The sequence below is a fragment of the Rhynchophorus ferrugineus genome, unplaced genomic scaffold (assembly GCF_030347505.1).
Source record: "Rhynchophorus ferrugineus isolate W39M unplaced genomic scaffold, kcgeb_rfMv2 rfM9, whole genome shotgun sequence".
NCBI classification, from domain to species: domain Eukaryota; kingdom Metazoa; phylum Arthropoda; class Insecta; order Coleoptera; family Curculionidae; genus Rhynchophorus; species Rhynchophorus ferrugineus.
The window spans coordinates 19,567,281-19,594,540 of NW_027472588.1; the positions used below are offsets into that span (position 1 = coordinate 19,567,281).

Consider the following 27,260-nt stretch of genomic DNA (forward strand, 5'->3'; position numbering starts at 1 on the left):
GAATATAAAAGTAATTCTACTTCGTTTAAAATGAAATTAAAAATTGTATGTTAATAGTGTTCAGTAATAATTTTTTTATTCTTCTTTTCTAATATGTAAATGGAATATGTACATCTGCGTCTCGCTTATACTAGCGTTGGAAAATATAAGCACATATAAAATTAAGTGCTTCAAGCAAATATCTCCGTCCTTTCCTCTCTCACAATTTATACAGGAAAGGATTCCTACTTCGTACGAAGGATTCTTCGTCTGACATCACGAATTAAAAAAAACAGTTAAACCGTGCATTTGCAAGCGACTGAAGATAGTAATTACTATTTTCAGTCGGTAGTTTTTTGACTGTCGACTGTTTTGAGACTATTGACTGTTTCGACTGTTTTCAGTCGATAGTTCCCAACGCTACCAGATATCATAAAAGCCCCAAAATAAAAAATATCTAAAACCTAAATTTGCTGAATAGTCTATGATGATTTGCAAATACCATAAATATTCAAATTACACGTTATGAATTTTTCGGTTTCCCTGAATTGCATTTTTTGTGTTTAAGTCATTTAATCCCAACTATAATATCGAGAAAGATCTACATAGACACTCTTAAATGGGGCTGTAGCGACCGCTACCCTTTAGGCTACCACGCATTCACTTACATCATGTTCAAAGGTTGGCAACGCTAGTGGATTGGTACCATGTGGTTCCCGGCTATAAAAGACCACCACTACAAAGTCTCTTATTTCACGAACATGCTCAGTGTAAGTTTCTCCATAGGCGCCTTAGAACACGACAACACCTTGATTAAATCCCTACCCATCCACAAACCTTGGTAGTAAACCAACTACGACAACTCCAGTTGTAACCTAGGGTCTCTGTAGCCCGCAAAAAACGTCCCGCTCTCTTTTCTTTTCTCTACCCCTTGTAACAGTACCACTTCCACAACGCTACCATACTTCCTTTACCTTAACATAATATCCTGTCCATTCTTCCGTCGACCACATGTATCATTGAATATCGCAATAAACAAGTTTTTATTCAACCGGTGTTTTTAGTTCCCGTGCGAATTCCTTTCACAAAATAGTAGTGAGTGTTCGGACAATCGCATCGACAGCCACACATTCCGATTAACCGACCGACCCGACGAACATTCCTGCAGGACTTTACCCACCGTATTGTCCCGACAGTGCTCCTTCTTATTACTATTTGTTTTGATTGAACTTACATAACCTATCTAAATAGCATCTAATAAATTATTAAAATGCCAATACAACAAAATTCATTCGATTAGTTTTTCGATTCAAAAGTATTAAAAAGCAATTATTTAAAATATAAAAATGAATTGTATTTCAAAGTACCGTTAATTAAATTATATAATAGACGAGTTATTAGTGAAAAATAACTCATATTTCTTGCGTTCTATTGTACTTGTTGTAAATACTTGTTCTACTGTCATTAATTTCATTTTATAATGAACTGGTTTGTTCCTTAAGCTTAAGATAAAATGTTCATCTTATAAAAGCAATATATTTGCCAAGTTTAACAGAAAATGTTCCTTGGAGTTTTTTTTTATTTTCGTTTCTTTCGACTTTCCGAAATTTAAATGTTCATCTATTAGTGTGGTCCTAGTTCCTATTCGATACTTCTCATAGGTTGTTTTACGTGTGACTTCATCCACAAAGTCCGTTACCTTCATTGAACATTGTAACTGTGAAATTAAAACAATTAATAATTTTGTATTTAACGGATTACTAAGCCTAACAATCCTTTTAATTATGAGAAATTGGCAATTATACCATTCTTAGTAGACTCAGAATACTATATTCTATAGTATTCTCTATTAATATTTTAGATCATCAGGAGCATTGCTCTTAAGAATAGAATATAGTTTTGTATACTGATACCAATGAGACAAAAAGATGAAATTAGAGAAAGTTATTAAAAATATATAAAATTTAATGAAAATCTAATATTTTGGTCAATATTTTTCTGTTTTTCAGTCGTATATTATCAGTCATATATTTTGGTTGTGGTTTAATCTTTATCTATTTGTTTGATACTTCTATCACTATTTATTGCCACAAATCCGATATAATTATCTTTTTTATTTGTTTTAAGATAATGTTGCCAAAAATATTTTTCTTTTTGGTATTCCCACATGATTTGAATACGATTTATTCATCAAATTCAATTACATCAAATTGTTTTATGATGTCTGCTGCTCGAAGGCAAATTAATTAACAAAATACATGCAAATTACGGTGAGAATTTAACTTCGATTGAATGCAAAATAAGATACGATCAAGACTAGTCTTTACATCCATATATAATTAGTCGTTTTTTGTTATCGGTCATTATTGGGCGCCACTAACTGACCCTGAAAAAACATCTTCTAGACAGAGATTAAATTATCTATTTTAATTTACCTATAGAACTAATATTAACATTCGGTATGGATTTCTTTGGAACAATATTTGGCTATATTAACTATTTTATTCTATAAATTAAAGCAATCGGCTATATGACTCTAATAAAGAATTCCAAAAATATTGATTTATAATAATAATATACTATAGATAGATTATTAAAGATACATTTATTTTAAAATCGAAAGCGCGATTAGTAGAATTTTACTAGGAATAAGGACAAAAAATTAAAAATTCGTCATGTAAAGTTAAACACCAATCAGAAACGCCGAATTGATGTCATTTAACATTTCCTAGTTAGATTATTTATTTTATCAGAAAACTAGTAAGTACAAGTAATAACTTTAAATACTGCCCAATAACAGCTCAATCACCAGTTGAGAATTATTGAAATCGAATGCCCTGTATCTACAAAACAAACAAAAACTGTCAATCATAATCCATGACAAACCTACTTAAAAATGATAATTTCAGGATACAGATGCTAATGTATTTTTGACAGAGCAAATATTAATTTTACATAGTTGATAATTTCATGTTTTATGTTGAATTTAACACCAAAAATGCTGACTATGTTGGTTCAATGGTCAAGGCAACAGGACGGCCGTCCTACTGTTGGGATAGCTGCGGGTTCGAATGCTGCTGGAGCATGATCGTCAATTTATGTTTGTGAGTGTTTATAATTGTGATTTCTCAAAAGGCAAGAGTGGAAAATTCTAGAAAGAAAATAATCCCAGACACGCCAGTAATAAGTAAGACCGGATGTCAGCTGGGATGATTTCGAAGTTGGTCACTCGCCAATTTGTAAGGTTAATGCCGAGAACCGTCGTTCGAAGCCCACGTTAAGCAGTAGATCCTGTATTGTATCAAATTTCCTTGTAATATTTAAGTAAATCAAATGCACATATTGTAATTTTGAAGATTATTTTAATAATAGCTTTATAAACTTACAAAGTCATATTTTACAAAATGTGTATTTAGGCATGCTTTAACATATTCTTATGAATTCCTAAATTATATCTATTTAATATATCTATTTAATATTTGATGTACAAGTAACCAGATATTTGATATTGATTTGATTCATATTTTTCTTTATATTTTGAGAATATAAGGTCGTTCAGAAGTCAATATTCTATGGGTTCAGTTAGAAACCCATATTCTTCTGCCTGATTGAATCTTGTAAAAATATACGTGGTCCTTTACACATTTCTACGCGTAAACCCATCACATTATATTAAATATTTTTTCCATATTATTATTTGATAACAGAAAAAAGAACACAATTATTAAGGACTCATATACACATAAATAAAAAAATGAGGTCTAACCTCAAATGTTATCAACATTATTATTTACCTGGATATTGCGTTAATTACACTTTATATATAATTAAAGGCACTTAAAATAGTAAATGCTTACATTATATTGGCCTTATTTGTGTGAATAAATTACTAATGTTAAAATTATACCAGCTTGTTCGCGCCTTGCGACACCTAATCACATTTTTCTAACAATTTTCTGCCTTAGAACGAATATACACAACTTGTTTAAAGTTTTTACCAATGTATAAATCCATAATTACATTAGGGACCACCACACCATCGATACACCATAGGCTGGTCCGACTATAACATAACATTATTAAAATAATTTATAAACAAGTCCTGTACCAATAAAAACAACTACGTCACGCGCAGATTTAGAGCGTTTCAGCACGTATTTAAAATTACATTATTTCAAACGCCAATTGTTCTCTCAAATCTTGTTTTTTTTTAGAAATAAGCTTTATTTCGGGTAAAACAAATATGCAGAGTTGTCAGAAAGTAGTCTTTCAAAAAAAATAGTCATCTAGTCTGTTGTTTATTCAGAAATCTTATTAAAATTGAAAACTCTAAAATCATCGGGTTTTAAACATAATTCAAATCAAATAAAATGCCACTTTTTAGAATAACTCAAGCCGCTATTATGATAATAATAACGATAAGTTCACACGCGGGCTATAAATAATGTTTAAATAGAATACTTTAGTTTTGGTAAGATTTATTGAGAAATATTCAAAAGGCCCCTGCTAATAACGGTGGAAGCGGTTAAAAATTGAAACATTTCCAAGGCATGATGCACCAGAACGAGTCGTCAATGAAAGTGGTCTCGAGTTCACTCAAGTTCAAGGTATTATTACCATAGGCATACGACCAAAATAATTCGCATATGCTGCAAATAAATTATAGTTTCAAGATCTTATTGACGCTTGTTATTGGTTTAGTCAGGAGTGTTAAGGAATTTTTAAATGCAGGAATAATTGCTTAACATAAATAAAGATTTAAATAAGAAATTTATTACAGTGGATTATGGTGCTACAGAAAAAACATGCAATTGGATCAATATAACCTCCCTACATTTTTTTGTCGCTTCCACGGATGTCGTCATTTCGCCACTAAACAATAGTCCAGGGTTGATATAAAGGGGACGGGGACAGACATTACACTTTATGTAAATAATAAATGTAAAATGTATAAATAATATATGTAAAATATAAAATAATAAATTAATAAATAAAATTAAATTAATAGCACAAACACGGGGGCTAAATGTATACAATTTGAAAATGGACACAAGTGCAGGACTACAATACAACCATAAGGAAGTAGTTTCTCTATCCAGACACCACACCACTAGGATCCATACCGAAGTGGTATTGGGTATTTAATCAGCGACACTTATCTTAGCAGAGGTTAGATTCTACGCAGGAAAGGGATTTCTCGTAGAAATTTGAAGAGTAATAACTATAATTTGGGAGAGTCGTCGATAGTCGTTCAGTATGTAGTAGATTGAAATAAGGACAAGGTGACAAAACTCACAGTGAGCAGGAGGACTCGAATTCATCAAGTAATAGTGCAAGAAGCGACAGTGACCCCATCTCAGTCAATTCAGAGTTACAGCATGGTGATGAAGGATGGAACTTGAAGAGTGGAGAAAAAATCAGTTTTAACTTCAAAACTCTATTGTGGTTAGCCTCCTGGACCCAGTAGTATGGATACAAATATTTGTGATGGGGAGCGAAAAGGAGGCTACCGATTTAGTGTCACTACCAGTGCGCTTAATTTTTGCTCCCAACGTGAAACGGGATCCACAGTAAATTTATCACGTAATCATTCAGATAGAGGGTAAGAATGATTGACAGTGAGTTGGTGACCAGAGAATGGTTGAACTTCTGTTCCAAGAAACATTCGATGGCATTTCGAGAATCGGCAAGGACTAGTCATTCTTTGGAGGATGCTGTTGTAATGTAGGATAAAGCTTTGAATATCGTGAAGAGTTCAGCGGTCAATATTGAACATTGTTCAGGGAGTTTGAAACGGAATACCCGGTTGTTCACCAGAAATGCACTGCCAAGACCGCTGCAATATTTAGAGACTAGTAAGTTAAGATACTTAGTAAGAATGGAGAAGGTCAACGAACTTGGACCGAATAAGATAAAGACAATATTTTCTCTTATCAAATTGTCATAAGGATATGCTTATGGAAGAGTGTAGTGAAGGTCTAAGGGGAAAAATAGGGGTAGTGAATAAGGAGGGAACCTACCTAAATTAAAATATGACTACTATGACTGTAAGATTCTAATCATTTATTTTATCTCTGAAGCGAGAATTTCAGACAATTTACATTAGGCATTTGCTGATTATTATTTTATTTGAAGAAATATTTATTAAGAAAAATTGGTACAATCTTTTTGACAACATCGCAACACCCCTCGAAAGAACCGATGTTGGTTTGGTAGCCAATCATCCATCCACTTTCGCACTTTTTCGGAATTTCGAAACCGTGTGCCAGCCAAGGCATGCTGTATCTATTTGGACAAGTAGTACTTAGAATTTGCTATGTATGGTGAGTACGCTGGGTACGGCAGAATTTCACATTGGAGTTGCTACAGTGTAACCCTTCAACCCTTATAAACCTTACGATGTGTGGCAGAGTCGTCATGCAAGAAGATTACTATAGGTCTGTTACTCGCCATTGCTATATCTTTTTGCAACAATATATCGTTCTATTTGTTCACTTGAAGCCGGCAAACATCTTCAGTAATAGCTTTATTTGGTGTTAGCAACTCGTACTGTACATTGCTGATTCCATCTGAAGTGTATGGTTCTCCCGGACTAATCCATAATTTTGTACGTTTGAGATTGTCACAGTAGATCAATTTTTCATCGTCAGTCACAATATACCGCAGAAAACTCTTCTTTTTTGCCTGAAAAGAAACGAAACCGTAATGTTAAAACAACTCGAAATTGCCTTTTAAGTAAATTTTTTTGTTGGTCACTGTTGTCTGCTTTTGGATTTTTGGATTACATGTACGTCTGAAAAGAATTAATTTATACCAGCTGTATCAGAAAGTCATTACCGGTTTTTCCAACATACATCGCTAGGCTTAGGTATGCAATATTATGATTTGACACATATGTCATTTTATTCTACTGACCTCAAGCCTCAAAGCTATATATGTTATATTTTGCGAAAGTACTACAGTTTTAGATTTATATCTCTTTAAAAAGGTCAAGTTTTGAGTCTGAAAATGTGCATTGACAACACGCATTACTTTTCTTATTTAATTAAAAGATAAAAGCTGCTGAAGGCCATCGTTTGCTGGTAGAATCTTACGGTGAGCATGCTCTTGCTTCAAAAGATGTGAAGCGTGGTTTCGAAAATTTTAATGTGCAAGACAAAGCACCTTCTGGTAAACTGAAAAAGTTTGATGCCAAACTGCTAAGTTATTGGATGAAGACCCAGCTCAAACTCAAAAACAATTGGCAAAAACGGTAAATATGGCTTGAGAAATGATTAGCGACTAATTAGTGCTGGTAATTACCAGCAATGGGAAAAATACAAAAGATAGAAAGATCAATTGAATGACAGGTAAATGGAAAATCGAAAAACCGTCTATGAAATGCTGCTTCAAAAGCATGATCAGAAATCATTTCTGCATCGACTAGTGACGGATCATGAAAAGTGGATTTATTTTGAAAACCCCAAGCGCAAAATATTCGATGGATTCCAGGACCAAATCGTTTTGATCGCAATAGAATGTTCTGTGTCTGGTGGAATCAGAGTAGCGTGGTATACTACGAACTATTGAAGCCTGGTAAAATAGTTCATAGTTATCGCTACCGACAACAAATGATCAGTTTGAACCATGCATTGATCGAAAAACGTCCAGAATGGACCCGAAGTCACGGTAAAGGGACATATTATTGTACCCGGCGTACTCTCCAGACCTTCATCTGTTCGAATATCAACTTTTCGCTTCGATGGGACACGCGATTGCAGAGCAGCAATTTTGAAGAAGTTAGAAAATGGCTCGATGAATGGTTTTGCTCAAAGGACAAACAGTTTCTTTTTGGGATGGCATCCATAAATTGCTTGAACATTTTTCCATTTTCTTGGTTTGAACTGAGTTTCTACCATAACATTCTAAAAACATTTTATGAGCTTCGGTATCATAATTCTTCAGAATAAAGAACAAAAATAATGAATGACGACGATGCAATTTTGAGCGTTGCATGATTAACATCTATATATATTGTATAACTAAATCGTTCTAAATCATATCATGTTATTCATGTAAAGAAATATCAAATATCAATTATATATGAAAAATATTTTTGGAAAAATATATAAGATATCAGAATGCGTTGCATATGCGTTGTCTTAATGAAAATTAATTTCTTTCTACTGTAAATCATGCTTTTTTCTTGCTAATTTTTCAAAAAATAGTTATACTATAATTTTACTATTCTGTCTCCTTGAAGTTCAGTTTAGAAACCAGAATATTAGATCCTAATTATTTTTAATGCAAAATATCGATTTCACATAACTCCAACGATCATATGTGAAGTTTTAGTCATGGTAATAAATAACTAAGTATGTAAATCTCGTCCATCCTTTTAAATCATTCTAAGCCTTAATAAAGTCGCATTTGAAAGTATTTCAGTTTCACTCCTAGCATATTTTGAATAAATTGCACTGTAAACATTTCTAAAACTTTAAAAAAAACTCACTACTTATTAGCACAGACCAAAAACTAATCAATGCATAAATTTTTAAAAGTTTCTCATAGGCTGAATTCTTATACATCAAACATACAACTGGTTTCCAATGGATCTAGGTACTTCGAGATAGCGTGTTGCATTGAGTTGTTTCAGTCATTCTTATCTATTGACAAACGACCATCAGTTATTGAATATTTCGATAAGTTGACGTCCCAATGTTTTTTTCATGTACTCGGTTGTCTTCAGGCTATGTTTTTTACCTTTAATGTTTTGGTTATCTTGTATAAGTCTTATAATAATTACATATAGTTTTCGGAAGAATTTCGGAATAGGTTCTTTTACAATAAAAGTTTAATTTTTGATAGAAGCGGATGGGCCAGTTTTTTAGCTCCAATGTGATCTGTACTATATAAACACGTTAAATTTTCATAAAAATAACGTAATCAGTACGTTCAAAGGAGGATCAAAGTTTAGAAAATTTACCATTATTTAATTTAAATGATTAAAAGGGGTATGTAATTCTGAATAATTTTCTGAGATATTGCTATTTTAGTAATGCGGAATCTATAGCAGTTAGTAATGTTTTTTCTAATTTAAAATTATATTATTTAAATTTTTTAATATTCGGATATATCATACCACACCCACATCCCACTTCATTAGGCTGTAACTGTTGAGATTGTTAATTTATATACTTTTTTGTGTTATATATCCTTGAATATTAATAAATATCTTTTAAAAAAATATGTAATAGAAATATTGTTTATTTTTTTATTTCACTTCAAAAAATACTTAAAATTAATGCTTCTAGACCAGAGTATCTCCTTAAAACAACTTTTTAAACACCGTACAATATTTTATTGTTTCACCTTCATGTCTATAAGAAATTATTTCGTTGCAAATCGACAAGTACCCAAAAACGGCTCCACGCTCTTCAATATAATGAGGCGAAACAACACTAAGACATGTTATATAGTAACTATGCAAAGAAACTTCCTTGTTCAGATACTATCACTGACAGATTAACTATTCCAGCACAAAACGAATATCTTGCCTTATAAAGTACTGCAAGTTTCTTTGTACTATTTTTTGTATTATCGATATGCTATTTATAAAAAGATAATGTATTTCTTTATATTTACTTAAATAAATATCGTGTTTACAGTTTAAGAATTGTTTTCAATAGTATAAGTTATGAGATACAAATTTTACTAAAGCAATGGACTGATTTATATTAAAAAGTGCGGGAAGTTTCCTTTGCCAATTTAAGGGAGTATTTTAGTCTAGAAATTTTTTTTTTTTTTTTTTTTTATTACTCTTCGTGAGTCCACAATCTGCCCTATTGGCAATAAGTATTTCTTCTGTTTATATTATATATACATGGCATGTAGAAAATCACTTCATTAAGCAATCTTCTGTATAAAATATTATCTTAATTAATTAGTCTTATTCTAATGCTTATTCTAAACTCTACATATGTCCAGTAATCAGATCAGATGGTGTTAAACGTTTTAGTCTACGCACTTCACTATCACGTCGCATATTTAGCTGATTAGCGAGTACATTGGGATGCACTGACACTCTTTCGAAGTACTTCACACAAACACGTTGGATTACACTCGTTATAGGTTCTAGAGGAATATCGCGTTGTATCACTTTATTTGAAATATAGTACGGAGCATCAACAATGGCACGCAACACCTTATTTTGGAACCGTTGAATGATGGATATATTGGATTTGCTAGCGGTACCCCATAGTTGAATTCCATATGTCCAAATGGGCTTGAGTATAGACTCATACAGCAATACCTTGTTATCTAATGATAACTTGGATTTGCGCCCAATGAGCCAATACATTTGATATAATTTTAGTCCTAGTTGTTTCCGTTTAGAGAGTATGTGCTTCTTCCAGGTTAGGTGTCGATCTAAATGCATACCAAGATATTTAACATGGTCTGCTTGGGGGAGTTGGCGATGATTGATATTTACTGGTGGACATGTTCTTCTACGCAGGGTAAACGTTATATGCGTGGATTTTGATTCATTGGCTTTAATGCGCCATGTCTTCAACCATAATTGTATTTGCTCCAGGTGGGTTTGTAGGTTTATTGATGCTGTGACTGGATCTTCATGGGATGCTAAGATTGCTGTATCGTCTGCATATGTTGCCACAGTAGTTATTTTTGTGGTGGGCAGATCAGCCGTATACAGAAGATACAGTACTGGACCCAGTACACTACCTTGCGGAACTCCTGAATATATGGGATTTAATTCGGTATGTTCATCGCCTTGATTTACAATAAAATGTCTGTCAGTGAGATACGATTTTAGTAGCTGATAGTCCGGATGAGGGAGAAGTTTCTTTAGTTTAACCTGCAAGCCCGTATGCCATACTTTGTCAAAAGCCTGAGATATGTCTAGGAAAGCAGCCGAACAATATCTTTTGGCATTTAGGTCAGCGTTTATTTGGTTTACAAGTCTATGCACTTGTTCTATAGTCCCATGCTTATTGCGAAAGCCAAACTGATGTTCTGGAATAATTTTTCTTTTTTCTATTATATAGTTTAGTTTTTTTATGTATAACTTCTCGAAAACTTTCGAGATTATTGGTAATAAACTTATAGGTCGGTAGGAGGTCACATCTTCTGGTATTTTTCCTGGTTTAAGTATCATTAATATTTTAGCTACTTTCCAGATACTAGGGAAGTAATTAATTCGTAGCATAGCATTAAATATATATGTTAATAGTTTTATAGCCTTTTCTGATAGTTCTTTTAAAATTTTGCCAGTAATTAAGTCATAACCAGGAGCTTTTTTAATATTAATCTCTCTCATTATTGTATGTTTAACTTTTTTGACCGTTAATTTCTCGTGCGGTAAATCCATTTGAAATGGCGAATCTAGAAAGCTAGTAATTTTATTTTCGTCATCTTTATGTAGCTGAGACTGGAAAGGTTTAAAAACATTTTTTAAGTGTTTTGAGAAAATGTCGGCCTTCTCTTTATTGCTTCTCGCCCAATTATTTTCGCTTGTTTTAATAGGTGGGTTATGCTGCTGGGATCTCCTAAGCTTTTTTGTTGCTTTCCACAACGAATAGTCTGTAGCCTCAGTTGATGTCAGGTTTTCTAGGTATTCTTGAATGCCTTGGTTCTGTTCGATTTGGATTAGATCTCTCAGCTCTTTTATGGCCCTATTAAATTTTCTTTTATTCTCTTCAGTCCTTTGCTGTTGCCAATTTCGTCGTAACTTTCTTTTTTCTGCTATCTTTTTCTGTATTGTACATGATATATGTGTATTTTTTCTTGGAAATGTTTCAATGTTGGGAGTCGCGGAATATGCTGCCTCCTGTATATTTTTTGTAAGATTTATTGCTGCTATTTCTATATCCATTTCAGTTTGTAACGGTAAGTTTAGAGAGATATTTTGGTCTAAAGTCTAGAAATTAAACAAAAAATGTTTTCACTCATATATACAAAGCCTATTCCTTATAGAATATGTTCTTGGAAACATTTTTCAATAATTTAAAGAAACTTTAAAAAGGTTTTTTTTTCGAAACTACTTACTTCAAAGCATTTGACGTGATATCTCAAGTTCTTCTAAGCATATTTACTTTAAATTTGGTGTCAGTCTTTTCGATACATTCCTCTATGGTACAATGTAATACTATAACAAAATTTGAGTTCTTGTTATTTTTGAAAATGTTAAAAATTGCTGGGATTTTTACACTTTTCATGTATTCTTTAAACATTAATAAACATCTAGTAAAAAATGGATATATATTTTTTATTTGACACATGAGTGTTCAAACTGCAGGTTTTATCATGGCAATTAATAAATAGGACATTCGGCATGACCCTTAGAAATTTGCCTCTAAGGCGTCGTAAATAATTTCTCGTGCCCTTGGTATTCAGAAATAGGATATTTATTCCGAACATGAAGAAGGTGTTTTATTAAGGACTTCTAAAAACTTAATGTCTCCTGCTAGGCACTACAGTTAACTTTGCTAAAAAACGTTTTGAACTTGATCTGGGATGTTGAAGACTATCATTTGCATTCCTCTATGCAACATGTCTTAGTGGATGAACCCGTCAAAACTCTGGAAGATTGGCCATTTAAAAGAAAAACCACACATCAACAATTTATGTGTAATTCTCACATATTTCAGTTCTCGATCATCACTTCTTTTAATTATAGCCATATAAATAGTTAACCAAACTCTTATCAAACACCAGAACATGAAAATCTGTTAGTTTTCTATTTAGTGTTATTGAGTTATTTATTTTTCAGTTTCAGTTATTATATTATTTCATTTCATTTATTCTTTATTCACGAGAGCTTGAATTTACATTTTATGATATATTATATGGGCTCGGTGAATGGTAGTAAAATGAAATGAAACAGTGGTGTTTGAATTATGTGACCGTTATTTATTGAAGTTATATAGAAAATGGAAAATACAAATATATAAGACGCATGGCAGCGGTGTTATCTGGAGGCTTGGGCAGTCGATGATGGCACGTCTGAACTAAGATATGGTCAGTGTCTGAATGATTGAAAGTACCCTTCCATAATATCCCAGATAAACGTCTCGGGGTTGCCAGATATTCGTTATCGTGTTCTAGTTGGCGCTGCTAGCACCCCGCCCGTGTTCAGCATTTGGGAGTATGTTCTGGGTATTTTGTAGACCGTTATTCCACGATATAAAATTCGACATGTCTCAAGGTTGCTACAACATCTTCGACATTCATTAGATTTGTTGCTTTATTTGAAGACATCCATCACCCCTAGAATCAAACACTTTTAACAACAAATGGTGAAACTATAGGGTGTTATTAATTTTCATACCAGACTGCCGTATAAATCAGAACGTAACTTATTGAATCGTACAAATGCATAAGTTACTTTGTCGAGCGGTACGAATTAGGACTTTGCTCAACAAGCCATATAAATACAAGCATATAATAGTAAGTACGGGGCATTATAAACGGCACTATTCCCTCTCTAAAGAGGAAGGACTTCCAGTCAGTTCATCTTCTGAAGAGCATAGTCTCCCCCAGAGACCTTCAGCTCTCCATAAAACGTCTGTCCTTCGAAAAAGCTCCAGGCCCAAATGGAATAATAAACCATCTAAAAAAGCTCACTAGCAAGCAACTATCTGAACTTGCTACTATTATCAACTCCATCCTGAGGTTAAAGCATTTTCCGAAGAACTGGAAACATGCGCTTGTCGCTGTTATTCCTAAAAAAATGCCAAGTCTAACCCTTATGACTACAGGCCTATCAGCCTGATTAGTTCACTCTCCAAACTTTCTGAAAAAGCGATATTAAACGCATTAAGCAATTTCACAGACGCACATCACATAATCCCGAACGAACAATTCAGTTTCCGTCCTAAACATTCATTCCTCCATCAAGCTGCCCGCGTCGCAGCAACTATCCACCAGGCAATTATAAAAGGTCGAAAAACTGGAGCCATATTCTTAGATATCTGCAAAGCTGTCGACCAAGTATGGCACGACGGTCTAATATTTAAAGCAAAACAACTAGGTCTTCCGAATGCCCTAATATCCCTGGTAGATTCATACTGGGATGGTAGGTCGTTTCAGGTGAGGATAGGTGACTCAGTTTTCTCTCGTAAAGAAATCTCCGCAGGAGTCCCGCAAGGCGGTCTATTAGCCCCAGCCCTATTCAACCTTTATATGGCTGATTTCCCGCTCTACAAACTTTTCCACACAGCATTTCATGCAGATGATACCGCTTTCTTCACAACCGGTTACTGTCCCGACGCAACACGCTATAAACTCCCACTACAACTGAACCAAACGATAACGTGGTACAAATTCTGGTGGCTTCAGATTAACCCGAGCAAAACTCAGGCTATTATGTTCCAAGGCAAGAAGGAGTTTCACGCCTATCGCTTCCGAATCGATAAAGTCCCTATCCCTTGGCTCCAGAAAGTTTCATACCTCGGTCTCCAGTTCGACCGCAGATTCCAATGGTCCGCCCAAATTCAGCACGCCATTTGCAAAGGAAATGGCGTGTACAGCCTATTATTTCCTCTACTCTGCAGAAAAAGCAAACTCCCAATCCCACAGAAAGCGACTCTGTATAAAATACGAGTCCGTCTAATCCGCTTCAATGGAGCACAGGTGTGGTACAGTTATGTCTCGGAGAGACAACTTGAAGCGTTACTCAGAGCCCCATGGTTTATGAGGAACGTCAATACATACCTGGAATCGGGCATCCCGTTTGTGAAAAATTTCATAAACATGCTCAGTGTAAGGTTCCCCATAGGAACCTTAGAAAACGACAACATCTTAATAAAATCCCTACCCGTTCATAAATCCCGGTAGTAAACAAACTACGACAGTCCCAGTCGTAACCCAAGGTCTCTGTCGTCCGCAAAACAACAATATCCCGAACCTGAAGCGACATCAACCGAATACCATTTGGTTCTAGCTGGTCAATTTAGTAAATGAAAAAAAAAATTCTTCAATTCAGGCGTAATTCTAACAATATGATGAGATCAGCAGGGCCTAGTGTATTACAAGCTGCTATATCGGAATAACAATGTTATTTCAGATGTCTACAGATGGCAACTGTATAAATTGTACGACCTATTGTTACCAAAAAGCTCAGCATTAGCAAATAATATACGAAAAGTAACCTTCTTTCATGAGGTAGGTTGGAACACATTGCAAGAAAAGTAGCAGAAACGCTGCACTGTTTGGAAATGCTGAACCAGTGCAAAAATAGATCGCTGCCAAACCGACATCGCTCTTTCGGTATACAGTACCACCATGAAAATTATTTTGATTAATTTATACTCTAGCAACATTTCTCAATAAATTCCTTTTTAATACGACTGATCATTACAGATGCAAGCACAACATTTACACAAATTTAATTCACAGTCAGTATATTTGGAGTCGGCTTTATGACGAAGTCGTAAAGGTACAGTGGTTTGGTAGCAAATGGTTGCTTGTAATTGTCTATCATTGTGATTATCTTAAAGACAAGAGCGCAAAATATGACAATGAAAATGAACCCAGTTACGCCAGTAACCAGGCTGGTTAAGACCGGACGGTATGACCATGGTTCAGAGCCCACGTTAAACAGTAGGTCCAGTCCAGATAAACCCTAGTAGGAGACTGTAAAATATATTTAAAAAATATATATTTTAATTACAGAATTTAGAGAAAATAGACCGTGAAGTTTTAAGTCGGTAAAATATTGTTTGATGGGCAATGCATACATAGTATAAACGAACTGTGTCCGAACAAGATAATTTTAAAGGCCAATGTCAATGTTCTCGGTGGCGCTAATACATCACTGTCAATGTTTCCATCGCTAACAGAATTACTACCATAATATTGATTGAAACATGCATGGACTTTAAGCAGTTTATTTTTTTAATATAAAGTATGATATCTTCATTATAAATCTGCTTAGAATAATCACTTGTCTTATTTGATATAACATGTTGAGAATGCAATTTTCATTGCCGTAAAATGACTCTAATTATATCAACGTTCGAAAGCCGGCTCAGTACAGAGGCAGTTTAATAGACGTGGTGTTTATTTATGCATGCAAATATTTACATTTAGATGTTATCTGAGAAAACCTGTCATTTGTTAATTTGTTCGTTTGTTTCAGCAGTGTGAAACAGAATGTCAGGCGGGAATATTAAAATAGTCAGTGAAATTTTATTCTATACCATACCACAGTTAATGGAAATTAAATGTTATATAATTTTTAATTTAATGGGATGTATTTTATTAAATTATTATTTTCATAGCTGCAAGTTACTAGGTGCTTGCATATATTTTAAGCAACGATATCTGTTGGTGAAAATGTAGTGAAAAGTATTAATATATCAATAATTTTAAGTAACCCAATATAACTGTAAAATTTGATGATTTTGACATTCATCTATATAAAATAACAGTTTGGTCATTACTTATTTATTAAATACAGATGTTAATAATAATTTACTGTTTGATTTGACCAAAGTACATTTAACACTTTTAAAAACTTATATAGATGTTGCTCTGTCATATCGCAATAGTCGGTCTTGATTGGCGCACTAAAAATTTTGAAGACAATGATTTATAAGCCTTATTGGGCGACAATTGGGATATTCTGTATTGTAATGGAGATGAAAAGAAACACACATCTTTAGAGATTGTTATATAACTCAGTGGGGGTAAGATGGAATAAAACTGTAATGGTGACACAATGTGACCGTTATATATTGACGTTATAAAAATTCAGAAATAATATATAAAAGGGAGTGATGCTTGGAAGTCGATGGTCGCACGTCTGAACTGAACGATGGTCAGTCACTGTTTGATCTAAAGTACCCTTCAATAATATCCCAGATAATCGTCTCGTGGTTGCCAGATCTTCATTATTATTTAGTGGACGTAGCTGTTCAACATCTGGGATAATATTTTCTAGGTATTTTGTATTCTAAGATGTAAAATTCGACATACCCCAAGGTCGCACACACCAGTTGAACAAATTGACCCACATAAATATCGGTAACACGTCCCGAGAGTTACGAGGGATGAACTGTTGCAGTTCATATGGAAAGTTTTACCGGACTTAGCGTACTCATCAAACCAATCGTCTTCTGATTACCACTTGTTCAGATCACACGACGACTTCGGAATACTGAAGAAACTAATATCGTTTCTTCGGCACGGTACCGCCATTTTCCATAAAGATGGTAAAAGTTATAAAACATTATGCAAAATATGTTGATTAATATATATTATACACATTATTACATCGAATGTATTGCCTTATTAACGTTTAGTAACGTTCTAGGTAAAATAGTAGTTGTAAATGTTGAATATCAGTTTACAAAGAAACAGTAATTAATATTAATTAATAATTTTAATAATGATTAATTATTGATAATGATTAATAATAAATAATCATTATTAATAATGATTAATGGTGATTAATAATAATGATCATTATTAATAATGATTAATAGTGATTAATAATTTTCACCAGAATAGATACCGTTGCGTTAAAATATCCAAAGAGAAAATAGAGCTATCGAAAGTTCGAACAACAAAAAATCTAATTAATAATACATTATGTGCATTTTGACATGCAAACGTTGAGTTAGAAGATTGTTCATTACAATGATAAGTGCCAGTCGATAAGCTATAAAATGATAGCCAGGGATGATAAATTCAATTTATAAATTAAATAAGAGATACGAAAGAAATAGTCATTCAGATGGAAGGAGAGGATATATTAGCTGATTTGATTAAAAGAAGTATCAAAATAGAATTGTTGATTTGTAATATTTTGCTTCAAAGACAAAAAGAACTTATATTCACATATGTTAGGTCATTTTACTATAAAACAAGGCGATGTACATATCTATATCTTCTATACAAAGCCGATCCACCTACAACAAAATTAACCACTGCGGCAACATACACAAACGACATGGCAGTCTTAACCTCTCATGAAGGTCCAACCATAGCATCAATTAACCTACAAACACGCCTAAAATACATATACAAAATCCAGTCATGGTCATTGGTATGCACTTAGATTGACGCCTAACTTGTAATAAGCACATACTTGCCAAACGTAAATAACTTGGACTTAAACTCTACCAAATGTATTACACGAAAAATAGTTGTCTACTGATGATAAAAATACATACTCCAACTGTTTAGTAAAGAGAGTATGAATCGGATTAAGAATATTCGTAGTTGGAGAAAAAACCATTGGAAAAAATTCTGAAAGATATTATGTAGTATTTTCCAAAATTCTAATAATTATTTATAAAAGCACGTCGACCTATAGATTATGTATTACTTAACAGCTTCTAGTTCATCACTGATTTTCGCGTGAACGCCTACTAACGTTGGAATACTGCACAAATCTTAACAATTTATATTATCTAACAACTTGTTTTTAACAACTATCCGAATACCAACGGGTAATGTAAACTGATTTTTCCCGGCATTCATCAATTATTTTTCTGGCTATAACTAAACCAAAAACAAATTTATGTTCATTAAAAAAGTCGGAAAACCGTTTATAAGCACGATATAGAGCTTAGTATAAATATTTAACCTACAACTTGAAAGACATCATAAGGGGATATAAAAAGAATAAAAGAAAAAATAATTTGGAAGAAAATAAAACAATTTGTACAATGTAATAGGCTGGATGAATGTAATAAAGAATAACAATATATTGATTCATAGAAATAATATACTATAGACAGATTGTTAAAAATACATTTATTTTATATTTAAAATGAGATTACTAAGTTTTTTCCAGAAATAAAAACAAAAAATTTCAAAATTCGTCATTTTAGGACATATATCAGAAGCGCTGGAAACATTGACGTCACTTACAATTTCCTAACCATTATTTCCGCAATCCAACATTTAAACTTTTTAGAGCACTTTCATATTTTTTGGATTATTTATATTATATTTTATAATTAAAAAGATGGTTTTGTGTAACCAACGGAAACAAAAGATAAATAAAAAAATAGGACTGGGATTTATCAAGGTAAATAACGAAAATTTGTCCACAATGTATTCGTAGGTAATGACTATACTCTATCTAACAGAAATTATTAAAAAAAAACTATAACTTTAAGAGAATTGATGTGAGTTACTATCTAGACGCACTAACCATGAAATGTCATATACTACCACATTTACATATGTACATTGTCATATTATAGAACATTAAGTAAAAATACTAACAGTATAACACGTGACAAGAAATTTAATAAATGCAGCTAATAAATTGAAACAGTAGGCAATAATAGCACAATCGCCACTTGGGAATTGCGAGAATAGTATTATTGAAATCTCGTGATATCAGTATTTGCTAAGACAAATGAAAAGTGTTTCGACGTCAGACCTACCGAAAAATTGTATGACGATAATTTGAAGATACAGATGCAAATGTATTTGACAGGGCTACTAAGATACTGATTTTACATAGTTGAACAAAATTAATAAGGAATCATATACACAATAAACGAGACAAATGAAGCCCAACCTCAAATGTTATCAACATCGATGTGGGGAATAATAGAAGTACTACTACTACTTCAAGACACAACTTATTAACAACAACACTTTAACACTTTACTTGACGATGCAGCTCTGTATTGTCTCAAATAAGCATGCGCAACTACAATAGTTCTTCAAGTACTTTACAAAATCTATGTTTAGGCCAATTTTAACAAGTTTTCTTATGAAATCTTCAAGTAGGTATTTGCTTAGTCTATTTTACTTTATTTCACTTCAGTGATAACATTTAGTTTGACATTGTCTATACGTAAGTATTGTTGTACAAAAAAATGTACAACAAAACCTGATAAAACCACATTGTTTAATCAAATATATGTTACTAACTCTTAACCTGGTGAAGTATAACCCTAACCCATCGAACTATTTGATTTACAAGAAACCCGATATTTGATATTGGCCTTTCATAATCTAACCATGATGAGATTTGATTGACACTTGTTGAAGGTTTCAATTTAATTAATATTTTTCTTTGCATTCTGAGAATATATGATCAGTAATTAATAACAGTGAATGTTCAATGAGTTCAACTACCAGCCTATTTTCTTCCGTCTAGCTGGCATTCGAATCTTGTAGAAACATATACTAACCCCATGCACACTTATATAACTAAATCAGTCACATTATATACAACATAACTTTGAGTATTATTTAGCAACCGAAAAAACAACAGAATTATTAGGGACTCATATACACAAAAATAAAACAAATGAGTTATAATTCAAATGTTATAAACAGTGTTATTTACCTTAAAATTACGTTAATTACACTTTAGACATAATTATAGGTACTTAAAATAGTAAATACTTACATTAGAATGACTTTATTGCTGTGAATAAATTACCAATGTTCAAACTATACTGGCTGGGTCCTGCCTTACAATATTTTTTTAGGGGCATCGATACAAGATAGAACATCTAATTATAACATAAAATTATTAAAACAATGTATACATAAGACCGTTATCCAAACAAATCGTCCATTGCGACCCAAGCAACTACGTCATGCACAGATTTGTAGCGTTTTAGCGCACATTCAAAAATTTAATAATTTCAAATGTCAATTTTTCTTTCAAATCGTTTTTTTCTTGCATAAATAATTTTTATTCCGGATGAAATATATACGTAAAATTGGCATAAAGTATTTTTTCAAAAATAATCATCGAGCCTATTGTCCACTGAAATATGCGAAGACAAAACACGATAGTTCCTGTTCAATCATCAAAATGTTGCTTATGTCAAATGGCACACATACACAATTATAGATTATAGTCGTAAAAGCATGGAAAAGTAATAATTAAAAAGAGATAATAAACACATTACTCTACAAGGCTCCGTAGTAATTTTCTTTGTTCAAAAATGTTTTGAAATTCCTAATGACCATTTTTCAGCTATGTCCATCAAAAGTGATACACGAGGGTGGTTCAAATATGATCGAGACAAATACTCTAACACGTTTATTTGCTATTGAGAAATTTCACAAAAATGTACAGTTTTTCTAGGTATTTTCCTTCACTAGTAACTCATTTTCTCCATCTTTCCGGAAGTGGAATTTCTTTTGGATGCCGATATCGACGAATTCGCAATCGTGCTGGAATGCTCCTCCATTTCGAGTGATAAGCGGTTTTCACGTGTGTTCTCAGAAGGTTAGAGTAGTATGCAAAATTAATGGTATGCCGTACACAGAACCTTACCCGCGGACCTGGTTGTCTTCGATTTGACCGGCGCCACTTCCTTCTTCTTCCTCCACTATTTAGACGACATCCTGCTTTCGGGAATGTTATAATGTACCCATGTCTCGTCTATAGCGAAGATTCGCGTTAAAAAAACCATCCCCTCCGCCTTATATCGCGTCAGCAAGCCGCCACACACATTCAACCGCGTAAATTTTTGCTTGAAGTTCAACAGTTTAGGAACCTATCACGCCCTTATTTTGCGATATTGAAGATGTTATGTATCGTGGATGATAGACTCTACACTACCAATGCTGATGCCGAATTCAGCCGAAATGTCTCAAGTATTCATCCTACGGTCCTCCAAAATGAGTTGTTCTACGCGGCGAATGTTGTCTGGTGTGATGTTGGTTCGCGGTCTACGGTTTCGTGGTCATCCTTGATATTGGTGGCCCATTTAACATTAGATTGTTTTGGCCCATCTAAACACAGCAGCCCTAGTCGGGCTAACTGATTTTGCAAACGCAGAAAAATTTCCGTCCTTTTAACGCCTTCCCACACTAAAAAACGAATGACAATACGTTGCGCTACGGCGATCGGCACTTGATCACTCATGGTCGTAGCACGCGCATGAAACATGCGCTCCCGACAGAAACGATGCCACACTGTTCGTAAGGAACCCAGCTATCTCATACTCAATACACAACCTTCAAAACATACAAGCATACATAGGTTATATATATATATATATATATAAATGGGCGGAAGAAACAGATTTCATTGAAGTTGAATGCTTGAAGACCCCGATATGATCCTGATTAGGATTCTATAACTGTATATTCTACTTCTGTAGACTCCATAACATATCAAGATCTAGAACAGGATCACTCAACTACAACTTGCTTCATCTATGCTGTTAATCATCTTTATCTTTAAAATCAAGGTCATAAAATGTTGAAAATGAAGGCTTGCTGGGTTCTTCTACTTCCAACTTATAAATTTGGAGTGAAGAATAAACTACTAGATCAACTAATATAAAATAGATGGAATAGTAGATTGAAGTTTCAGGTACTCTACTGTATTTTTTTTGTGTTGATAATCATGCATTTATACCAAGAACTAAGTAATATTTTCTATCTATCATATCACGTCACAACAAAAGCCATTGGCCATTTTTTATCATTCGGTGATTCACATAATTTATCAGAACATAAGTGAGTAACTTAAATGCCAAATCAACGATTTACCCTTATCTCCTGCTTGACTCGCGACATACCAACATAATCTCAGTAGGCGTTAATTTGAATTTGTGAGGGAAAACGTTATTTGACCATAAGTGTAATCAAAATTATAGACTGAATACATATACATTTATATATATACGTATACATTTGCACTAGGGTTGTCGGCGGCAGAGAAAAATATCGATGCTTCCATGTTTTTTTTTTTTTAAATACCGATATATTGAAGAAAGAAACATCAAGATTTTTTTTGCAACAATTATGGATATTTTACAAAAAATATATCAATATTTTTTAAAATAATAATAATAATTTAATAATAATCGATTTATCGGTCTAAAAAAATAGATATTCTTTAAATATTATAAAAAGTAAAGAGCCGGCTTGGTTGGCACTGTGGTAAACACCATAGGACGATACTCCTACTCTTGCGATAGTCGCGGGTTCGATTCCTTCTGGGGTATGATTAATTATGTTTGTGATTGTTTAACATTTGTGATTGCCCTTAGACAAGAGTGCCAAATCCGACAAGGAAAATGACCCCAGTCACGCCAGTAACCAGGCTGCATAAAACCGGATGTATTCTGGAATGATTTCTAAGTTGGTCATTCTCCAGTTGGTCCTCTCCAGGCTTAATGCCAAGAATCGTTGTTTGAATCCTACGTTAAACTGTAGGTCCAATACAGACAAACCCTCGTTGGTAAATATATATATATATATATATATATATATATATATATATAAAAAGTAGTGATATTTTTAACAAATCTTTGAAATTAAATACCAAAATTCAAATCCAACAAAATTAGCTTTATATGCAAATTATATAAAGTGGCGGTTCTTTCCAACCTCAAAAACTATAGCTAATCATGTTTTATAGTGATTTTTAAATTCAATAGATCATAGAATATTTGTGAAATATTTTCGTTGTCAGGCAGTGTTATATACATCCTAAAATAACATGTATTACGATGATTCATTAATTACATATGGTCAAAATGGTCATGTAATATTTTTCTAGGAACACCATACATTGCAAGAATTGCATAACTATATTGCATACATTATTAACTACTTTATATAAAAACTGCGTTGTATAATTTCTAGTAGTTTTTCTCTAAAAGTAGTTTCATGGGTGGTCTTCTTGTTTAAGAAACAAAAGAATTATTACCCACATCGTAAAAAGGCTTTATCTGACTTAATTTGGATTTTACACCATGAACTAAAATAAGAATAATGACGTTAAGCCAATACCCCGTGGCGTTTAAAAATTGAATTTCTCTTCTTGAAGACTGCGATGAAGATGAGAAAATATTCTATTATACCATTCCACACCTTCAATATTTAAATATGAGATAAGTTGATAAGAACTTAGTTGACTTTTTAATATTCACAATTGTTCTGATCCTCATTTCATTTCTTCTTTCACTTTAAAAAATAATGTATCGAGGAAAATTGGAAAAAAAACTTGGAACCCGTGTACCAGTCAAGCTGCTGAATCGATCTGAACAACTAGTGGTCAGAAAGTGCTATGTCAGTCACGCTGGGTGTGTTAATTTCTCCCATTTGAGCCGCAACAATGTATCCGTCAAAACTATTGCAACGTCGTTAGACAAGAAGATGTCTGTTACTTGCTATTGTTGATATTTTTTAACTCGTTAAACTGATGTCGGTAGACATCTGCAGCAACAATTTTATTCGGTTTTATTGGCTCGTAATATAATATACCTTTTTGACCGGTATGAATGTGGATGGCTCTCCAAGACTAATCCTCTACGGATGTTGAAACACTTTTTTTAAAAATTAATTCATTTAGCTTTAAATTAATACGTATGGTAACCATTCTCCGTCGTTTCAGATCTTTCCCACCCCATATGAACATTTGCAAACAGCAACTGTTTATTAGTTGCCTGGTAGTTTTAGCTGAATTTTCATCCAATAGGTCTACTAATTTATTTTTGAACTTTTTTGCTTCTCCAAGGCTGCAAATTTTTCAAATCAAAAAACACAAGTAATGAATATCGAAATCTTCGGAATTAAATAATTAACTTTAAATTATCTAAACATAAATATGTTTTAGATAAAAATGTAATAGATTTAGATAAAATATGTAGCGTTGAATTCATTCACATATTAGGTACACATATTTCAAGTGAAATTTAAAAAAAAACAATATTTGCTATTAGTTTTTATATATAGTAATAATTGTAACACTTATTGGACAGAAACACAGCTCAAACACTCAAAGGCTTGCAGATAGCTCATCAATAATATATATATATATATATATATATATATATATATATATATATATATATATATATATATATATATAAATGAACCAATTTCAAGCGCAGCAAGTCATGGGTAGGTCCAGGAGAATCGATATCGAAACGAAATATTCATGATCAGAAAGTCTTGCTGTGTATCTGGTGTGATCAGTAAGGTGAGATGTATTACCGTCTGCTAAAATCGAATGGGATTTTTACTTTAGGTGTCTACCGATGCCAATTGGACGTGTATTGTTGCAAAAAAGACTAGCAATAGCGAGTAGCAGACCCAAAGTGTCCTCTTCCTGTTCCCATTCTAACCTCATGGCCATCCATATAAAAGAAAAGCAAGGCCTCGCTCTCACTCCCCTCCTCTCTCCTTTGCTTACCGTCCGATCTCGCTTACTGACTACCTTTGTACAGTCCTAAAACGAATGATCCTTAGTCGTCAGTCTTAGTTCCTAAGAACCATTCCTTCATCGTCCCTATCCAGCGCGGCTTTATTTCAACCTATAATGTCCCTAGAATGAACAATAATACCTTCAACAGAAACCTACTTATAAATAGCCTACACTCAGAGACAACATTTAATCTTCATTCAAAACGTTCTTACACATAAACTTTTTAGACTACGCTCGAGGGCTCTATGTCATCTATTTACCCCCTTCTTAATGGAGTCTCTGAGAACACCGTTACTAAATATTTCGACCCCCGACTTGCTATGTCGATGGCATTTTGGTATACTCTGCATTCAGATCCTGGTGGTGGTCTTCCTCCACAGTTTTCTACATTTCCCTCTCCAAATTTCTTGTCTCTCACTTCTACCATAAACGTAACTCTACCAGAGTTTACTCCCTGGCCCATGATAATTTTATTATTCCACAGCTGGTTGATATAGATTTAGATTCATCTTTGGTCATCTGCTCTTCTGGAAGCACCATATCAGTTGAACTTAAGAATCGTTGCTCTTGCGAATTTAATATACTGCGTTCCCTCATCAGGAGTTACCTACTAGAGGAATCTAAAAGTAGGACTAACAAACTCCACAGTATTAGGAAAATGATGAGAAATATTTTAATAAAAAAATATATTATTCATTTTTTTCTCAATAAATGGCTGTTATCTAAATTACAAATGCTATAAATGGTAGGCATATATTTAAAGTGTGTATATAGCAACAATATTCTTGTCAAGCTATAACAGTTCTTTTAAATATGACTGTTCCATACTAATAAACTTAACTTGATGCTGGTGAATGATTCACCACTGCTATTTTAGTACGTATTTACGGGTTTGCGACGTTATTATTTTAACGAATGCATCTGAGCAAAAGGCAAGTGGCTCTTGTAAAAAGGGGTCTCTGCGAGGAAATAAAACCAAATGCCATATAAATGGATTTAGATTAACTATAATTGGCTATGATGCAATTTTAAAACCGTTAATTGTAAGTTGGAGAGCAACGACTCCATCCGCGTCATCCGAATGTTTAAAAGACGAATTGGACAGATTTTATCATTTTTTTTTTCACTTCCTTGGCGCCACCCTAGAGTTAGTTAAACAATCCGTTACGAAAATAAAGTATGCATCAACCATTTTTTAAAAATCATTCAACCATTTATTTGGCCAGTAAAAAATATTTATTGTACGCTCGGAATGTTGTTTATTGAGAGGAAGCCAAAATATTTCCAAAGTTTATACAGAAAAATATATTATTCAATGAGTTTGGATCAATCATTTTGAGGATATTTTACACCCACCTACTGATGTTTAATATACTGAGTGAATTTGATATAAACTCCCCTTTAATAATATACATAAAAGTCATTTTTATTATTATATTAAACTCTTTATTATTAACTATATCCAGACATTTGGGCTAGTACACGAGACGAGCAAATTGTTGCCGTTAAAAGTTTTCCAAATAACATGTAATGCGTGAAGCGGCGTTCTCAATATTAAAATCTATTTTAGCTGGACGTCTGCAGGGTATTGTCTTAAAATCACTTCTATATCTGCTATACACTACCAATATCCCAATATCCTCCGAATCATCAACTGGTCGTCATTTAATTTCAATTCTCAAAATCATTTTGTGGATTTTTTAAATGTTTTCGTCGGTAACAACCTCTTTTGGGCGTCCACTGCGTCCGTCTTCGGTGCTCATTTCACCACGTCTAAACTTAGCATACCAATCCTTGATGGTTGATTTTCCTGGGACAGTGTCCGGAAACTCGGCATCAAGCCAAGTTTTTGGTTCAACTGAATTTTTTCTTATCTGTCATATTTATAAAATTGGTGTGGTGTTACCAATAATACAGCGAAAATGTAAACAAATAACACAAATTTGACTACATTATTTGCATCAAACGGTGACTGTTATTTGATTGAATATCGAAATATCAAAACCTCTGAGTAAGTATTGCCTCCATTTATAATTAAGCTACTTAATTATCGCTTATCTTTATTAAGGGGTTATACGTAAGCTCTTAATATATAATGAAAGACAGTATTGTTACTGTTTTTCTT

The 27,260-nt window shown here is 33.3% G+C and overlaps 1 protein-coding gene across 4 annotated transcripts in view; it reads left to right on the top strand.

Annotated features, from left to right (window-relative positions):
• Positions 1 to 27,260, top strand: part of LOC143202327 (coagulation factor X) — a 166,319-nt gene that overhangs the window by 37,247 nt on the left and 101,812 nt on the right. The gene's annotated exons all lie outside the window — the stretch shown is intronic.